The sequence below is a fragment of the Nuphar pumila genome, chromosome 11, assembly GCF_984573655.1.
Source record: "Nuphar pumila chromosome 11, dmNupPumi1.hap1.1, whole genome shotgun sequence".
In the NCBI taxonomy this organism is placed as follows: Eukaryota; Viridiplantae; Streptophyta; class Magnoliopsida; order Nymphaeales; family Nymphaeaceae; genus Nuphar; species Nuphar pumila.
Genome location: NC_143259.1, coordinates 2,090,100 through 2,106,809, shown reverse-complemented (window position 1 = coordinate 2,106,809; position 16,710 = coordinate 2,090,100). Strand labels below are relative to the sequence as shown.

Below are 16,710 nucleotides of genomic sequence, written 5' to 3'. Positions count from 1 at the left end.
GCTCTGCCTGCTGTATTTAGTGTATTTACGGTCACTATCCTGGCAGTGTAAAACTCCGTGAGCTTACCCTTTACCCCCAGGGAGTCACCACTCTTCAGCTTGCACAAGGGGTGATGCCCATGAGATTTGAACCTAGACCGCGGCCTAGGCCCCATCCCACTACGCCAAACCCTTAATATGGCCATTTCTTCAAAATTTCAAATCACAGCAACAAACTGCACAAATTTTGGCCAAAGGTCTTTTTCTGCAAAGATTCACCAAACCCTTGGATATTTTTACAAATAGAGAACAGAACTCTAGAAGATAGATCAATATCCATCAATCCCAAGGACAATACTATTTTTTAAGTAGTCCAACACAAAATTACTTGCAACCAAAACGATGAATCTACCTATGGATACTTTGAAGACGGACACACACAAACACTAGCTTTCAGTTTAAAATAAATCAAATTAACAGCCTAATTCACTATTTTGCGTAGTACATAACATGAAGAAACTGCATTTCTATGAAGTATGAACAGTATAAAGCAATCAACTGTTTCTTTCTGAACTCTGCTTAAATATCAACTAATAGAAAAGGCATTAAACATAAATAAGACCCAATACACATACCACCACACCTGACCACTGCCAGTAAAGTCAAAGCACAGAAAGACGAGTTGGTGTGGACATGGATTTCTGAAAAAAGAGAAATAAACAGTCGGGAGAAGGGGGCAGACAAGGGGTGCAAGGCAGGTGTAGAGGAAGAAGAATGAGAAAATAAAACTTGTTCACTTTTAAAAAATTGACTAATATTCCGATGCTATACCTGAAACCAGATGGGCAACAAAGTCTAATCACTGTCTTGCTTGCTGACGATAAGCAAGCCAGTTTTCCCTGATGCTGCTTTAGAATTCTACCCACTCTTGTGTGAGCTGATAAGACATGACAACAAAATCTTTTCTTTTTCTTTTTTTTTTGTTCGCTGGTGAAGAAGCTCAGAATTTCTCAGCAATCATTCATTTTAATGTGAGTCTTGAGTGCTGCTGTCAGTCTTGAAAAGCACATTGACACCTTTCAAATGCTCGTATGATTTAAAGAGCTTCTCTAAATCAACACATCTGCAAACAACAAGCCTCGTAACATGAAACAAATGTTCAAGAAAAAACACATTCTTCTACATTAGTTTCTAAAGAATATGCTAATCATGGTTAGAGAGCTCTATCACACACTCAAAACAGTTGCACTTTCCATTTTACGAGCTAGAATGTGTAACCTAACAACAAACATTCCCTCGAAATAGTTTCCACATTTATTCCATGGGGATAGCCACCTTAGTGTCTCAAACCTCTTTGAATATAGAAGAAATTTTAACACATTGGCCAAACACCAAGTTTTATGAAAGGAATAAGAGATCCCTCCACATAAGATGATTAGATCCATAGTAATAAAAAGTGACACAATCCCTAGGCATAGGAATGGACTAGGGAAGCTTAGGCAGCAACCACCTTAAGCACATGGATTTCCCCTTTTTCTCCTTTTTGCAGTAATTGATCATTAAATGCAAGAACACGATGAAATCTAAAAACACGTAATAACATGGAAGTCAAAACCTCCAAAATTTACAGATCACGAATTATAACGAGAGACCAAGCAACAATAATGTAAATGTAAATTAACATGTAATAACAAACAAGTAAACTCAACTAGAAGTAATGATATAAATCCCAACAGCAACCGGTCAAGACCTAGGGCTTTTGTAGGAAAGCCATAAAACATCAAATTTTTCATCAACCACAGGCTGACCTCAAGATCTATGCCAAAAATAGGTGTTTGAGGTTGCAATAATAACATAGTGTTAATGAATAAAGTTATCCTTATATCTATGCACACAGGATTACCTTAGGTTTGTATACAAATTAGACAACTGAATAGGTGGACTATAAGCATCGAGAGAGTTTCTAGCCTATTAGAAATGGCATAGGATACAGGTACATGGTATGGTATGTGAAACACACAATACATATGCACGGTTACACACATGCACAGTTTTGAAACTATAAATAGAGAATCTCGTTAAAGTAAATATGGAAGCACCACATTCCGTCACCAGTAGAGCTAGCTTTGACAAGGCTGTGCTGTCTATTTTGAAATAGGCTTGTTACACACCATAAAACAAATAGTAACCTCTAATCCCATGAATTCTAAAACCATTTCTTCATATCTTTGTCAACTTATTTTTCTTCAATTGCATCTAAGCAAAATGAAAGGAAATTGCTTGGATATAGACTGTTTTTGCCACTTAAGCGAGGAATTCTTTTTTGAAAATCAAATAGTATGCAGTAAACTTGTCAACCAGGAAAATCAGACTCATAAATAAGATGTCTTCATTGAGAAGAATGAGTTGACGAGGGGCAAATCTGCCATTTTGTATGTTGAGACCATTCTTATTCTATTTTGTACTGTCAGCCATATGGCATGCCTATATGTATTTATTTCTGAAAACCCCTTGTATTAAGATCCTATTAGGGTTATTTCACATAAAAAAGAATATTTTTGAGCAGCCTCTCTCCATTGGTGAACTTCAGGGGTCACAGCAAGGGTTATTCTCCTTCTTCCTGTCTACATTGCTGCGGCAGACAGATTTACATGGTATCTCATTCAACTTAATTTTCTTCATTCTTTTCTATCTTGGATCAGCCTTGACCTTTAGTTCTCTCTTTCACCTTTCTTTCGTTCTTGCATCTAAATCTGTTTTCCACTCTCTTTTCTTCCAACTTTCCCTACATCTTTTCTTCTCCTCTCTTTTCTTCATTTCCTCCGTTCTTTTTCTTTCTTCCTTTGATTTCTCTTCTGGCATGATCTGCACCCTAGCAATCACCAGTTGAATCTTCCTGGCTGCCTGCAATCTTGGCTCACATCACCGCCAGCATTATTGAGATGTCACTGCTGACATCAACAGCCAGGACCTGAATAACTTTTTCCTTTTTGGGGGGTTTTAATACTGTTATGACCTGCTCCTGTTGATTTCTATCAACAATAGCAGTCACTTGCATTTCCCAAGGTTGGAGTTCACTTCAATAAAATTATTTTGGGTAGTCATTTTTGTACTTTATATTCGTTAAATGAGATCGCCGAAACACATAGATAAATCTCTGCATCCACTTAAATTTATTGGGAAAGCCTAAGAACAAGAGAAGTAAGACTAGTACCTAATCACGCTTATAATGATTGAATCGTCAAAAAACAAGGACCAATTGGGTGGATTAATTCCAATCCCACAATAGATATTTTAACTCAGGTTATAGATTCTGACCATAGCTGCAGGTTTGTTGACAGGATAAAGAACTTGTATGCTTAGGCACTTCAGGTTGGTCTTATGAATTTATGTGAGTAGCCCAGTAGCTCATTCACTGCAAAAAGGAAGATAAGTGTATCTATTTATTTAGAAATTCAAAAAACAAATGACATCAGTTAGATCTCACCTTGTGTCTGATACTAATAAGGTGAACCATGCCCTACGAGGCCTGGGAGAAGGATATGATCATATGAGAGCTTTGTGACTAGCGACATTACGAAGCCACTGTATCCCTTTTTCTCAGAATTGAGGCCTATGTTGCTGCAATATGAGAGCATGTTTGGAAGCAAAAATGTGAAAAACGTCACATTTCACAACAGTTCTTCTGTCTTATTGCCATGTGGTAATAATACTAACAACTTTTGTGGTCGAGGAGGTCGTGGTAGAGGTCGAAACAATTATGTTGGAGGCTGCAGATGCAGGCGCTCCGTAAATTACAACTATAATAATGGTGGAAGAGGTGCTGGTCATAAATACCCAAATGCCCATCATACTTTTGGAACGAACCTGAATGGGTCCAATGGTGGCCATGTATTAGTACCTATACTTGGAAATAATTTTAATCAAAGATATGTTGGAAATTTGTGTTAGTGATGTGGAACATCTCATTATACTCGCAATTTCCAACAACATGCTGACCATAATACCATGAATTCAGCAAGTACTAGCAGCATCAGAGTGAGCAGCAATGATGATGTGTCAACCTTAAGGACGTCTACGAAAGATTTGGCCATCACCACTCCTATAGAATGGTTAGTTGATAGCAGAACAACAAACTATGTGACCAATAACACAGGCATCATGTCCTTGTTTCTTGTTATGGTAGTGGATCCATAGTTACAGGAGTGAAGCTATATTTTTCTGAAGGTCTCATCACAATCAAGAATGCCGTGCCCAACTTTAGTAGAAATCTGATTTTCATTTCTCACTTGGCTAGAGAGAATAATGACTTTTCATTTATTTTCATTGCATTTTTGAAGGACTTGGTCATGGGAACCACATCTGCCAAGGGATTGCATGGTTCTCTGAGTAGCACGAGTGATGTCAAGTTTGTTAATATATATATCCCTGTGTATATACCAAAATACCCAATAGGGGTATTTTGGTCTTTTCACTGTACTCCTTATCTTTATGTAACTTTTTAGTCTTTTTCTTTTTTTATTTTTTACTTTTATTTTTTTTCTTTTCTTTTTTTACTTTGTCACCTTTTTGGGACCATTGGGGGCCCCACCTAAATAGGTGTTGGGGTCCCCAACGGTCATATTAATGACCGTTGGGGTCCCCAACAGTCGGCCCCCCTTTTTCAGCCCTCTCATTTGTATATAAAGGGGTCTTCCCCCCTCTTGTATGTAAGGAGTTCTCTCCCTTTTTCTCTCTTGAATAATATTCTTTTGCCTTTAGGCATTCACCCCATAGTGGGTTTGTGTAAATTGCACATTAAGTGCTTGTGTTATTTGGTTCATTATGGAACCCTTTTGTATTTTCTTATATCTCATTACAAAGTTCTCGTGGTATCATAGATTAGGGCTCTGTGGTTCTTATATCTCATTACTTATTTGTTTAATTGAATCAATTGAAGAAATTATTTGTTATGCATGTTAACTTGATCATCATACTAAGATGTCATGTTTCTAGTGATAATAGAGCTTCTTCATCTTTTGAGTGAACCTATTTAGATGGTTGGGGACCCTCACCTACTGTTTCCATTTTTAATACTCGTTCTTATAACTTTCCACTGATGATTGCCTGAGATTTTCATGAATATTTTTCCTTCAGAATAAATTTCATATATTTGTGACCTTAAAAATTTTCAATTATTTTGTAGTTTAGGTGGAGAATATTCTTCATATGCCTTTCAGCACAACCTAAGGAACAATAGGATAGACCCAGACATTACAAAACAAATCACAAGCAAATACATTTTGGTTTTTCATGGTTAGACTTGAAAACTTTCGTAATTCCTTTTCTTTTTCTTCCCTAATTTTGGGTAATAATAAACCCTTTTGACTCCTTTTCATCTTCCTTTTTTTTTCCAATAAGCAATGGTTAACATTAACAAGAGGGATGATAAACAATAAAACTAGCCAAAAAAATGTAGAAAGCAAGAACTAAAATCGATAAAAGAAAAATTGTGCTGAGTAGATGACATCATAGGGCTGACATCAACAGGATGCACATTGGAATGCAAATCCCAACTTTAGGATGCTTGGATGAAGACAGAAGAAAGATAGAGGAAGAGGAAGAAGATAGGAGCGAGAAAGAAAGGGGTAGAAGAAGAAGAAAGGAGTGAGAAAGAAAGAGGGGTAAGTTATGTAGGAGGATGTAAGAATGAGAAAAAAGAAAGAGTGGGAAAAGGGAAGAGATACCTTATCTTAAATGATTCTCACAAGATGGGAGGCAGTGGCAGAGTCAGGAATCTTGAAAAAAAAACACAAAAAACCCAACACCATAACTAAAGATTTATGCCATTAAAAAAAACAAATCAAAATCCTAACTCCTAAAAAACACAAAAAAACCTAAACCTAATTAAACATTCATGCTATTAAAAAAACAACTAAATGAAAAACATAAACACCAAAAAACATCAAACATTATGTTAGTTAATAAATAAATAAAGCCCCTAAAATCCAAACCCTATCAAGTGATTAATGGGATAATTTGAAGAAAAAAAACCTAAATTCATTCATGATTCATAGAATAATTAAAAAACTACAAACAAGAAGAAGATGAGGAGGAAGAATAAGATCTAGCCACTTAGGGGTGTGCACCGGAGAGCTACCGAACGGCTGGCCCCGACACAGTTATGCAGAGAGAGAGAGAGAGAGTTGGGTCCGGTCAGGGTGGTGTTAATATATATATATATATATATATATATATATATATATATATATATATATATATATATATATGATGCAGAGCAGGCTGTACCACGTGACCCTGGCCCGGCCAGGGAACCCAACCCACCACAAGGCACGGACGACCGGATCCCACAGTAGGATCCGATCACAGGTGAGGTGACCCAATGCAGGAAGGTAATGCGCACCGACTCCAGAAGAGGGAAAGCCCGGCTCGCCGCCGATCCAGTTCCAAGTTGAAGTTGTCTTAGGTCCGGACCCGAGACCCAGATCCGGTGATCCTCTTTAAAAGCCCTGTCTAGGGTTGCGTGAAGCCACTTTTGAAGAATACAGCACCCCTTCTTTTCGTTTCAGCATTTTGTTCTTTCTTGTCCAGTCGTTCTTTCATTTTGCTTACTATTGTTCAGAGTTTGTCTTTTATTCTTCATTTATATTCAGTGTATTGTTCATTGGACCATTTGATTGAAATAAAATCAAGCTTCACCATTGTGGTGGCCATTGCTATTCCATTTTGTTCTGTGCACGACTATGTGGATCGTGCCTTTCACAGCTATCATCAAGAACTCGTGAAGGCTGCATCAAAGAGTCATGCCTTCACCGCCATCAGCAAAGAACCCGTGAAGGCTGCATCAAAGTGGTATCAGAGCCTAGGCGTCCTCCTTCGACAGCAGCATGGCTCAAGAGGCGAGGAACGATCAGACACTCGGCAAGGAACGGGAGGAGATCGGTACAGAAGACCCAATGATGCGCATGATGGAAATGATGACAAAAATGCAAGAGAACATGTTGTGCACGAACAAAGAAATGGTTGGGATCACAAAGAGGTTGGATGGGATTGACGGTCGACTCGTCGCCATAGAATCCCCAGCAGGGGCGAACCCGGCGACAACCCAACAAGTGGGTACCACAGTGGGCGACGGTGCAGTAACCATCGTCACGGCTGCAACGATCGACCCAGCCCAACTGGGTCATCAGCCTACGGTACTGCTGGATGGCATTGGGGAAGGTCTGCGCAAGACTACCAGCCGAGAAACGCTCCGGCAAGGTACGCCAACATTGAACCCTGGCACGATTGCGACACAGCCGACCCCGGGGCCTATAGGAGATCCTGACATCATCGGCGTGAATACGCAGGTTTGGCATCGACCCACGCAACAGGGGTTGCAGGCCGGACCCGGCCTGCGTGGCCTGAGTGTGATGCTGGATCAGACCGCGGGCGCGCCAACGTCAGCTCGCGCCGGGATGGGTCTGTCGACCCTCCCAGCGCCTACGCGTGGGAGTTCGGTCGCAGGCCGCTCGCAAGCTAAGGGGATCGATCCACTGTGGTTCGGACTTGACCCCTCAGGGTCCGGTCAAGAACCCATATTAATCGGGTCCTAACCCGATTACCGAGGACCACCCTTTGGGTTCTCGGGAGCGGGTCCAGGTCTTGCAGCCCCATACCCAGCCTACCCAGTTGGGTTTGGTTCGCAGTTCACTAATCCGACCTAACCCGTTAATTTTGAACCCCAAACTGGATCCTATGTCGACCCAAACTTGTATCGAACCCAGACGGAGCTCCAGCTTAATTTTGAGCCGGGTCAAAACCAGACCCATAATCATATGGACCGTGGATCAAGTTCAAACCAAGCCTTTTATCCCCACAAGTCGATCCCCGATCCAACCTATCTAAATCTGGGTCCGACGAGTAGTTTAGGATTAGGCCTGATCCACATCCAGTCGGGCGAATCATCCCAGTCCTACACCAATCCAACCTGATACCCAAACTCGAACCAACCCATTAACCCCTTCCCGATCCAAAACCCAATACCTCACCCGATCCAATACCACTATCATAACCCAAACCTGTACTACCCTTTTCCTACCCACTTAGAGCCAGAGACCCAACAAACCCGTCCACCTTTAGTAGGACCTCCTTACATACCAGTGCAACAACGTCAGCCACATATGGCCCCCACCCGCGGGCAAGCCAAACCGCGGCAGAATCAACAGGGACTGGCGCGACCTGAGCGTCGACCACCCATTGGTGGAGTTCGTCAGCACCAACATCCAGGCGAGCAATATCGCACAGAGGGCGATGAAGCAGTATGAGACGACGACGCTTTCAAGAACGAGTATCCCGCAGGAATGGTGGAGACTCGTCAGCAGAGAGCATCAGAGCACCCCTCCACTTACGGGGTGAAGCTGGACCTTTCGGAGTTCGCAGGACGATTCGATGCAGAGCAGTTCTTCGACTGGCCTTATGTCGTGCAATTCTTCTTTGACTACCACACTGTCGTGTCTCTCTAGCGTATACTCGGTTGCGAGGTCTAGCACAGACATGGTGGGTTGAACTGCAGAGGTCGAGAGAGCGGCAGGGGCTAGAGCGCGTGCAATCGTGGGAGGAGATGCAGAGATTGATGCAGTCAAAATTCGTGCCTTCAGATCACGCCGAGAGAGCCTACAAGAAGTACCTGACCCTACGTCAAGGCAACCGAACTGTGGTGGAGTACACTGCTGAGTTCCATCGTCTTTCCCTACGTGTGCATATCAAGAAAACCGCCCGCCAGCAGGCCACGAGGTACATTTTTGGTCTCCGTCCTGCCATTTCTGATGATTTTAGTTGTATCACAGTTGAGACATTAGATCAGGCAAGCAGTTATGCCATGAACGTCGAGGAAAAGTTGAAAAGGAGGCAGGAATATAGGACCTCCCGTAGTGAACAGTCCAGTCAACCTAAGTCGAGTTTCCCAACCAGGGGAGCAAGCTCTCCTAGGAAAAAGGACTCAAGGTTTACCCCTAGAGCAAAACTTAGCAAACCTAACTCGTCCGGACCCGCATTCAATACCCGGTCCAAATCCAAACCTAGTAAGTCTACCATCCATTGCTTTAAGTGTCAAGAGTTAGGACATGTCGCGTCTAAGTGTCCCACTGTGAGCAAGAACACCCATCTCGTTGAAGGTATTGCGGAGTCAGCATTAAGGTTGTTATATACGATGAGGCGAAGCAAGGCATTGAGCCTGTTATAAAGTGAGGCGTTAAAATGTAAGCTTCATGATCAAAATAATAAAATATATAATATTAATAAAATAATAAAAAATTTAAATAGAAACTACTAATAAATGACAGTATAAAATAAATTGTGTCCTCACAAGATCAATTAAGTTCCAAATCCTCAGTGAAACTTTGAGAAACCAGAGTTTGAACCTAGAGCTTCCCTCTACATTGATCTAAACTAGAGCTTTAACGTCATTTTTACCGAAAATCGCAAAAATTAAGAAGAAAAACTATAGAATCAAATCGACCATCATGCCGAAAACTCATCGGAATCCATCTAAGAACGAAGAAATAAAGAAAGGAGATGAGCAAACAGGGGAGGAAGGGTGGTGGTGCTACCTCAGGCCATGCAGATGCATCTAGGCTTCCAATCGATGCCTATCGTCCCAAGCAAGAGGCATTCGCTAGTCGAAACTCACATGGACGACGATGAGTCCGCTGCCGCAGAGCAACGAAGCGGTTTCGTTCGATGCCCCGCCGGCCTCGACGACAATCCACACCAGGTCACCGAGAACAAGCATCAGCGTGTGCATCAACCTGGTGAGATGGACAATCTGAAAGGTCCGGGCGTAGGTGGGAGTGATCACCACCACCCGTCTCTGATCCTTCATGCCGTAGATCCTCCTCTGCTCCGCCTGGACCCGATCGATCAAAGTGTGTGCCCTCATCACCTCCTCCGGATTCGGGTGGGGGAACGACCGGATTCTGATCCCATGCCGACCGACCACCACCTTGCTCCACACCGGCGGCGGCACCGTCCGAATGTTGGTCAAAGGATGAACGTATGGATTGGTAGTGGCAACAGTGGTGGTGGCGAAGGCAGAGAAGAGGAGGTAGAAGATGAGTCCGGAGAAGCGAAAGCCGAGGACAAGGCTGACGATGCAGCAGAGGCCGTGGAGGAGGAGCCAGAAGAGCGACTTCACAGCAACGTCTCCGTCGACCTCAGGCAATACGGAACGTAAGTTGTTTGTCCACCGCCCAACCAAACCAGAAAAAGAAGAAGAAGAAGAAAGGGGATATACTAGACCCTAAAAATCCCACCTTTAAAGAATCGGAGGCCTTATTCAACTCGATCTCGAGCTCCATCATCATCGTCGCCTTGCTTGACCGGATGACGGCCGCCAGGGCCATGATCACGGTGATGGCCTCCGCCAGATCCAGCTTCTTCTGCCAGTAATTGAACTCCTCGATTACACTGAAGCTCGTGTCTGTTCGTGCCCACGCCGTCTTCTGGCAGCTTCGGCTGGCCGACCCTCTGCATCATTCCGACACGATGGCCGCTTGGGAGAGCCGATCGCTAGTGACGGTGTGGTGCTCGGTGCAGGTCTAGTAGTAGGCGGAGCTGGTCGGGGGTTGACGAAGCTCCGCCATGCCAGGCGGCGCCGCATCCGAATTGGGAGGAAGGGGGCATGGCTTGCTTGTCCAGGATGAAGGACGCGGATCTCCTCCACATCTACCACCAACAAACCAGAAACCCTAACACCAAAAATCTTTAGAGAGAGAGACGAAGATCTCGAAGGTTTGCTGCCTGCGCCCATCGACAAAGTAAACATGTCGGATTTGGGGTTTAGTTGGAGGAGATAGACATGATGTGTACGCCTTAGAAGCGAAGCGCGTTTCGACTTGAGGTGTGCGCTTCATGTGAAGCGTGCGTTTCAAGCCTGAAACGCCTCACTGCAACGCCTCAGTACCTTGAGCGTGTGCTTCACCTTTGAGGCGTACGCTTCAGGTACTGAGGTGTACGCCTCTCACAACACTGGTCAGCATCTGAGAGTGAGAGTGAATCATTGGTTGAGGACGACGATGAGAGGGAAGTCGTAGAGTTCGACGGCAACGTAGAGAATCTATTGTCCATCCGTCATGTTTTGACCGCACCCTGTGAGTCGACCCCTGCAAAATGGATGTGGAACAACATTTTTAGAACTCGATGCAATTGTGAGGGTCACGCGTATGATGTTATTATCGACACCGGTGCTTGTGAGAACATGGTGTCCAAGAGCATTGTGTCTACCTTGAACATAAAAACAGAGAAACTGTCCCACCCATACAAGATGGCGTGGTTCAAGAAAGGAAGCGAGGTTCCCATCACCCAGCATTGTTTAGTTTGGTTCTCCATGGGGGAGCACTACCACGATAAGGTGTGGTGTGATGTAGCCCCTATGAGTGTGTCTCACATCCTTTTGGGTCGTCCTTGGCAGTTTGATCGCAAGACCATTCATGATGGCAGTAGGAACACGTATTCGTTCATATTTAAAGGTCATAAGATAGTCCTTCTCCCCATCAAGGAGACAGGATTTCCCACGGTAGATAAGCCTGAGCGAGTTCCCCGGCTTGCAGGCCTATCCTACCGGTCTTTCTTGAACCTTTGTCAGGAGGATGGTTATTGTTATACCTTGGTGGCTAAGTCGTCGATGAGTACGTTGTTACTGGTTCCTACGGATATCGCCCCCCTTATTGAGGAGTTTTGCGACATTATGCCAAATTACCTGCATAATGGGTTGTCATCGATGAGGGTGGTCCAACACGCCATTGATTTTGTGCCGGGATCGAGTCTTCATAACCTCCCCGCATATCGCATGAACCCATCCGAGCATGCCGAGTTGTTGAGGCAGGTTCAGGAGTTACTGCAAAAGGGCTTTATTCGCGAGAGTGTTAGCCCTTGCGCAGTACCCGCCCTGCTCGCTCCTAAGAAAGATGGGTTCATGCGCATGTGTGTTGATAGTCGTGCGATCAATCGCATCATGGTCAAATACTGTTTTCCCATCCCTCGTTTGGACGACATGTTTGATATGTTGTCTGGTGCCTCCATTTTCTCCAAAATAGATTTAAAAAGCGGGTATCACCAGATTCGTATCCAGGAGGGGGATGAGTGGAAGACGGCATTCGAGACACGTGATGGGTTGTATGAGTGGTTAGTCATGCCATTTGGGCTATCTAATGCCCCAAGTACTTTCATGAATATGATGACCAAAGTGTTGTGCCCTTGTATAGGGAAGTTTGTCGTTGTATATTTTGATGATATTTTGATTTATAGTTCGTCTTTGTTTGATCATTTGAGTCACCTGCGTCAGGTCCTAGAAATTTTGAGAGAAAAAATGTATGTCAATGCGAAAAAGTGTGAGTTCATGACGTCCAGTGTCGTATTCTTAGGTTTTATTGTGTCATCTGATGGAGTTAAGGCAGATCCCGCGAAAGTTCGTGCGATTGTCGATTGGCCTACCCCAAAAACTATAGGAGAGATCCGTAGTTTTCACGGGTTAGCCACTTTTTACCGATGTTTCGTGAGAAACTTCAGCACCCTCATGGCCCCCATCACGGAGTGCCTAAAGGGTACTAGTTTCCATTGGACTCTTGTCGCAGGAAAAGCCTTTACGACCATCAAAGAAAGAATAGCTAGTGCCCCTATCTTAGCCCTTCCTGATTTCAGTGCAGTCTTTGAGGTTGAGTGTGATGCCTCTAAAGTGGGAATTAGCGCCGTCTTGAGTCAGAACCGTCGACATGTTGCTTTCTTTAGTGAGAAGCTGACTCAAGCCAGGTGTCAGTATTCTACTTATGACGTTGAGTTTTATGCCGTTGTACAAGCCCTTCGTTATTGGAGGCATTATCCCATTTATAAGGAATTTGTCTTGTACACGGATCATGAGGCATTGAAGTACCTGAATAGTCAAAAGAAACTAAGTGTGCGTCATGCCAAGTGGGTCAGTTTCTTGCAAGAGTACACATTTACGATTCGCCACCAGTCTGGTACTCTGAACAAGGTGGTTGACGCTTTTAGTAGGAAGAACAGCCTTCTGATGACTATGCCAGTGCAGGTCATTGGGTTCGAGCAGTGCAAAGAGTTATACCCGACGGACCCTGATTTCCAGCAAGCCTGGGAAGGGTGCATCTCCTCAGATCACACCGTCGACCATCATTTTAGTATTCATAATGGTTACCTCTTTCGTCGGAACAAGTTATGTGTGTCTGATTTCCCTCTTAAGCTTCAATTGATTTCTGAATTACATGAGGGAGGGTAAGCTGGGCATTTTGGACATGATAAGACGTTTGCTATGTTAGATGAACGATACTTTTGGCCCAAAATGTGCAAAGATGTTGTCAAGTTCGTTCAAGGTTGGCATGTGTGTCAAGTGTCAAAGGGTCATCGTCAGAATAGTGGTCTATATACTCTGTTACCCATCCCTGAGCGACCGTGGGAGCACGTGTCCATGGATTTTATTGTGGGTCTTCCCAGAACCCCACGTCGTTTTGATTCAATTTTAGTCGTTGTTGACCGGTTCTCCAAAATGGCTATTTTTGTCCCGTGTAAGCGAACCACCGACGCCTCATTAGTAGCTTCCTATTACTTCAAGGACGTCGCCCGCTTCCATGGTTTACCCCATACGATTACCTCTGATTGCGACAAGCGTTTTATGAGTCATTTTTGGAAATCGTTATGGGCCTTATTGAAGACCAAGCTTCAGTTCAGTAGTGCGTGCCACCCCTAAACTGATGGCCAAACCGAAGTTGTTAACCACACCTTAGGAAACTTGTTACAAAGTCTAGTAGGGGAAAATGTCAAAACCTAGGACCTCGTCTTACCTCAAGTCGAGTTTGCATATAACAGCTCCATCAACAGGTCCACGGGCAAGTCTCCCTTTCAAGTGGTTTATGGCCGGTCGCCCACTAATGTTGTAGATCTAACTCTAGTGACCAGTCTCCCCGACCCAACCCCAGACGTCTTTCATGCCGTTGAGTACATGCGTGATATACATAGGCAGGTCCGAGCCAAACTCGTTGAGAGTTACGAAGCGTACAAAGCTTTCATTGACCAAGGTCGTCGCGACATCCAGTTTCAAGTTGGTCAATTAGTTTGGGTTTACCTACGTCCTGAACGTTTTCCCGTGGGTACGTATAGTAAACTAAGCCCTAAGAAATATGGTTCATTCAAGGTCCTTCGGCGATTGAGTCTGAATGCCTACCTCCTAGAACTGCCCGACGATTAGAACATTTCTCTGATTTTCAATGTGTATGATCTATATGCTTACTGTGGGGACAACAAGTCGTCAGAGCCGACTTCTTCCCAACCAGGGGAGAATGATGCAGAGCAGATTGTACCACGTGACCTTGGCCTGGCCAGGGAACCCGACCCACCACAATGCACGGACGACCGGATCCCGCAGCAAGACCTAATCACAGGTGAGGTGACCCGATGCAGGAAGGTAATGCGCACCGACTCCAGAAGAAGGAAAGCCCGGCTCGTCGTTGATCCAGTTCCAAGTTGCAGCTGTCTCGGGTCCGGGTCTGGACCCGAGACCCAGATCCAATGATCCTCTTTAAAAGCCCTATCTAGGGTTGCGTGAAGCCACTTTTGAAGAATACGGAACCCCTTCTTTTCGTTTCAGCATTTTGTTCTTTCTTGTCCAGTTGTTCTTTCATTTTGCTTACTACTGTTCAGAGTTTGTCTTTTATTCTTCATTTATATTCAGCGTATTGTTCATTGGACCATTTGATTGAAATAAAATCAAGCCTCACCATTGCGGTGGGCATTGATATTCCATTTTTTTCTATGCACGACTGTGTGGATCATGCCTTTCACAACTACCATCAAGAACTCGTGAAGGATGCATCAAAGAGTCGTGCCTTCAACGCCATCATCAAAGAACCCGTGAAGGCTGCATCAAAGCTGTATCAAAGTGGTGTCAAGACATAAAAATAAAATAAAATAAAAAAAGTAAAAATATAAAAAGAAAGGAAAAAAAATAATGAATGAAAATACAAGCATATTCCAAGTAGAATATGCGTAAAACTGAAAATTACAGAATTACCCTTTTTGGGTATTATGATAAAAGTATATATATATATATACACGTACAATGGGATCTTTGGGTTTACATTTTAACATCCTGTCATCTCCTGTCCTCTCCCGCGCTCCTCTGCTGTCTCGCTCGCCTCCTCTCCTCCCGACGTCTCTCAGGGGAGCCTGACGCCACCTCCTCTCCCTCGTCGCAGACCTCCGGCGATCGCCGACGTCAACGCCACCTGCAACCCCGACGACTGTCGGAGCTCGCATGTACGCTCCTCCTCTTCCTCCACTTCTCCCTCTGTCTTCTGCTTCCTCCCTCTCCCTATGTTCGTCGGCTCCGGTGACCCTTGTCGCGCCTTCCTCCCTCTCTGTTTGCGGGAGGGGGTCCGATAGGTGGCCCCTGTCGCCCCTCTCTCCCACCTTTATGTGCTATTGGAGGGCCAGCGGCCCTGCCGTGCCCCTTTCCCCTCTCTGTCGCCTGAGTCCTATCTGGTAGGGGCTTCACCCTTGTCGCTCGAAGTTTCAGCAGGAAGGGCGAAGCCCTGCCTCCCTCCATCTCCTCAGGCAGGGGCTTGTCCCTGCCAACTGTATCTTCTGGCAGGGGCTTGCCCCTGCCATCGACATTCATGGCAGGGACGCGATGCGGGTGCGGCACCCTGTGAGGTCAACCTGACCCGGGGTGTGTTGACCGCACCCAAGGTCATTTATGTCCAACTTTTGGACTTTATATATATATATATATATTTTTATATATATATATTTTTTTTGCCGCACCCCCACACCCAAGTTTTTTGAAAGTGCCGCACCCCCGCACCCACACCCATGTGACATAGCTGGTCACCATGTTTTTCTTATAATTTCCTCCCATAGACCATGAGCCTGCATAATGATAGGCTCCAAAATTCTTAATTTGAACAAGAATTCATCTTGCATTTCACCATGTCCACTTCCCCGAATAAGACATCTTCCATTGACAGCTATGATGATCTATAATATTATGCATGATATCAAAACGAACCTCAGAAGAAATTTTTGGAAAGGCTCATCAAATTTACTTTGCTTGAATAACATGTGAAAGGTCCATTCTAAACATTAACCAGCTCAATATAAGAAAAGGTATCTACAACTTTAGATCCATGACCATGTTTGTTTGAGGTAAAAGCCAAAACCAACAAGTGAAAACATGACAATTATAACAACTGTCAATACAAACAATGCTTGATGGTTGGATGAGTCAAAGTTGTGTCATCTCAAGCAAGGGAATACTCAAAAACCTATACTTTGAGAAAGAGAGAAGCATCCATTAAAAAATACATATGACCAGCAAGGCTATTTCTAGCGATATTAAGTGTTTGGTGATAAATCTCGGGAAAATCTCGAGGCTTAAAAAATATTAAAAAATAACAAAAAAGTAAGAAAATATCATGTTTAGACAAAAAATACATAAATAATAAAAGAAAATAGTAAAAAATGTAAAAGAAAGAAGAAAACATATTTAAAATGTAAAAAATAAAAAAAATAGTAAAACTAATTGATAATATTGTGATATTCTCGTGTATCACGATATTATCAAATTGGCGATATTTTACCTATATTATCGTTTGCTGAATTTATAGTGATAATATCACGATATTTTGAAAATATTGCCAATATCTGTGACTATGCATATAACAAAAAATCTGTTCTGCATCTGATGTT

General features: G+C 43.7%; 1 protein-coding gene and 1 pseudogene across 2 annotated transcripts in view; both read right to left on the bottom strand.

Moving 5' to 3' along the window:
• Positions 1-430: 430 nt before the first annotated feature.
• Positions 431-16,710, bottom strand: part of LOC149821596 (putative serine/threonine protein phosphatase 2A regulatory subunit B''delta) — a 39,831-nt gene continuing 23,551 nt past the window's right edge. The window contains exons 13-14 of one of the 2 annotated variants that reach the window (XR_016426039.1): positions 811-1,102; positions 431-680 (exon numbers count right to left, since the gene is read on the bottom strand). The gene's annotated coding sequence lies outside the window, so the exon portion shown is untranslated. Of the gene's footprint in view, positions 1,103-16,710 lie in introns of both variants that reach the window. The other variant, XM_089981070.1, reaches the window with a different exon arrangement.
• Positions 9,394-10,491, bottom strand: LOC149821597 (putative beta-1,4-xylosyltransferase IRX14H pseudogene; annotated as a pseudogene).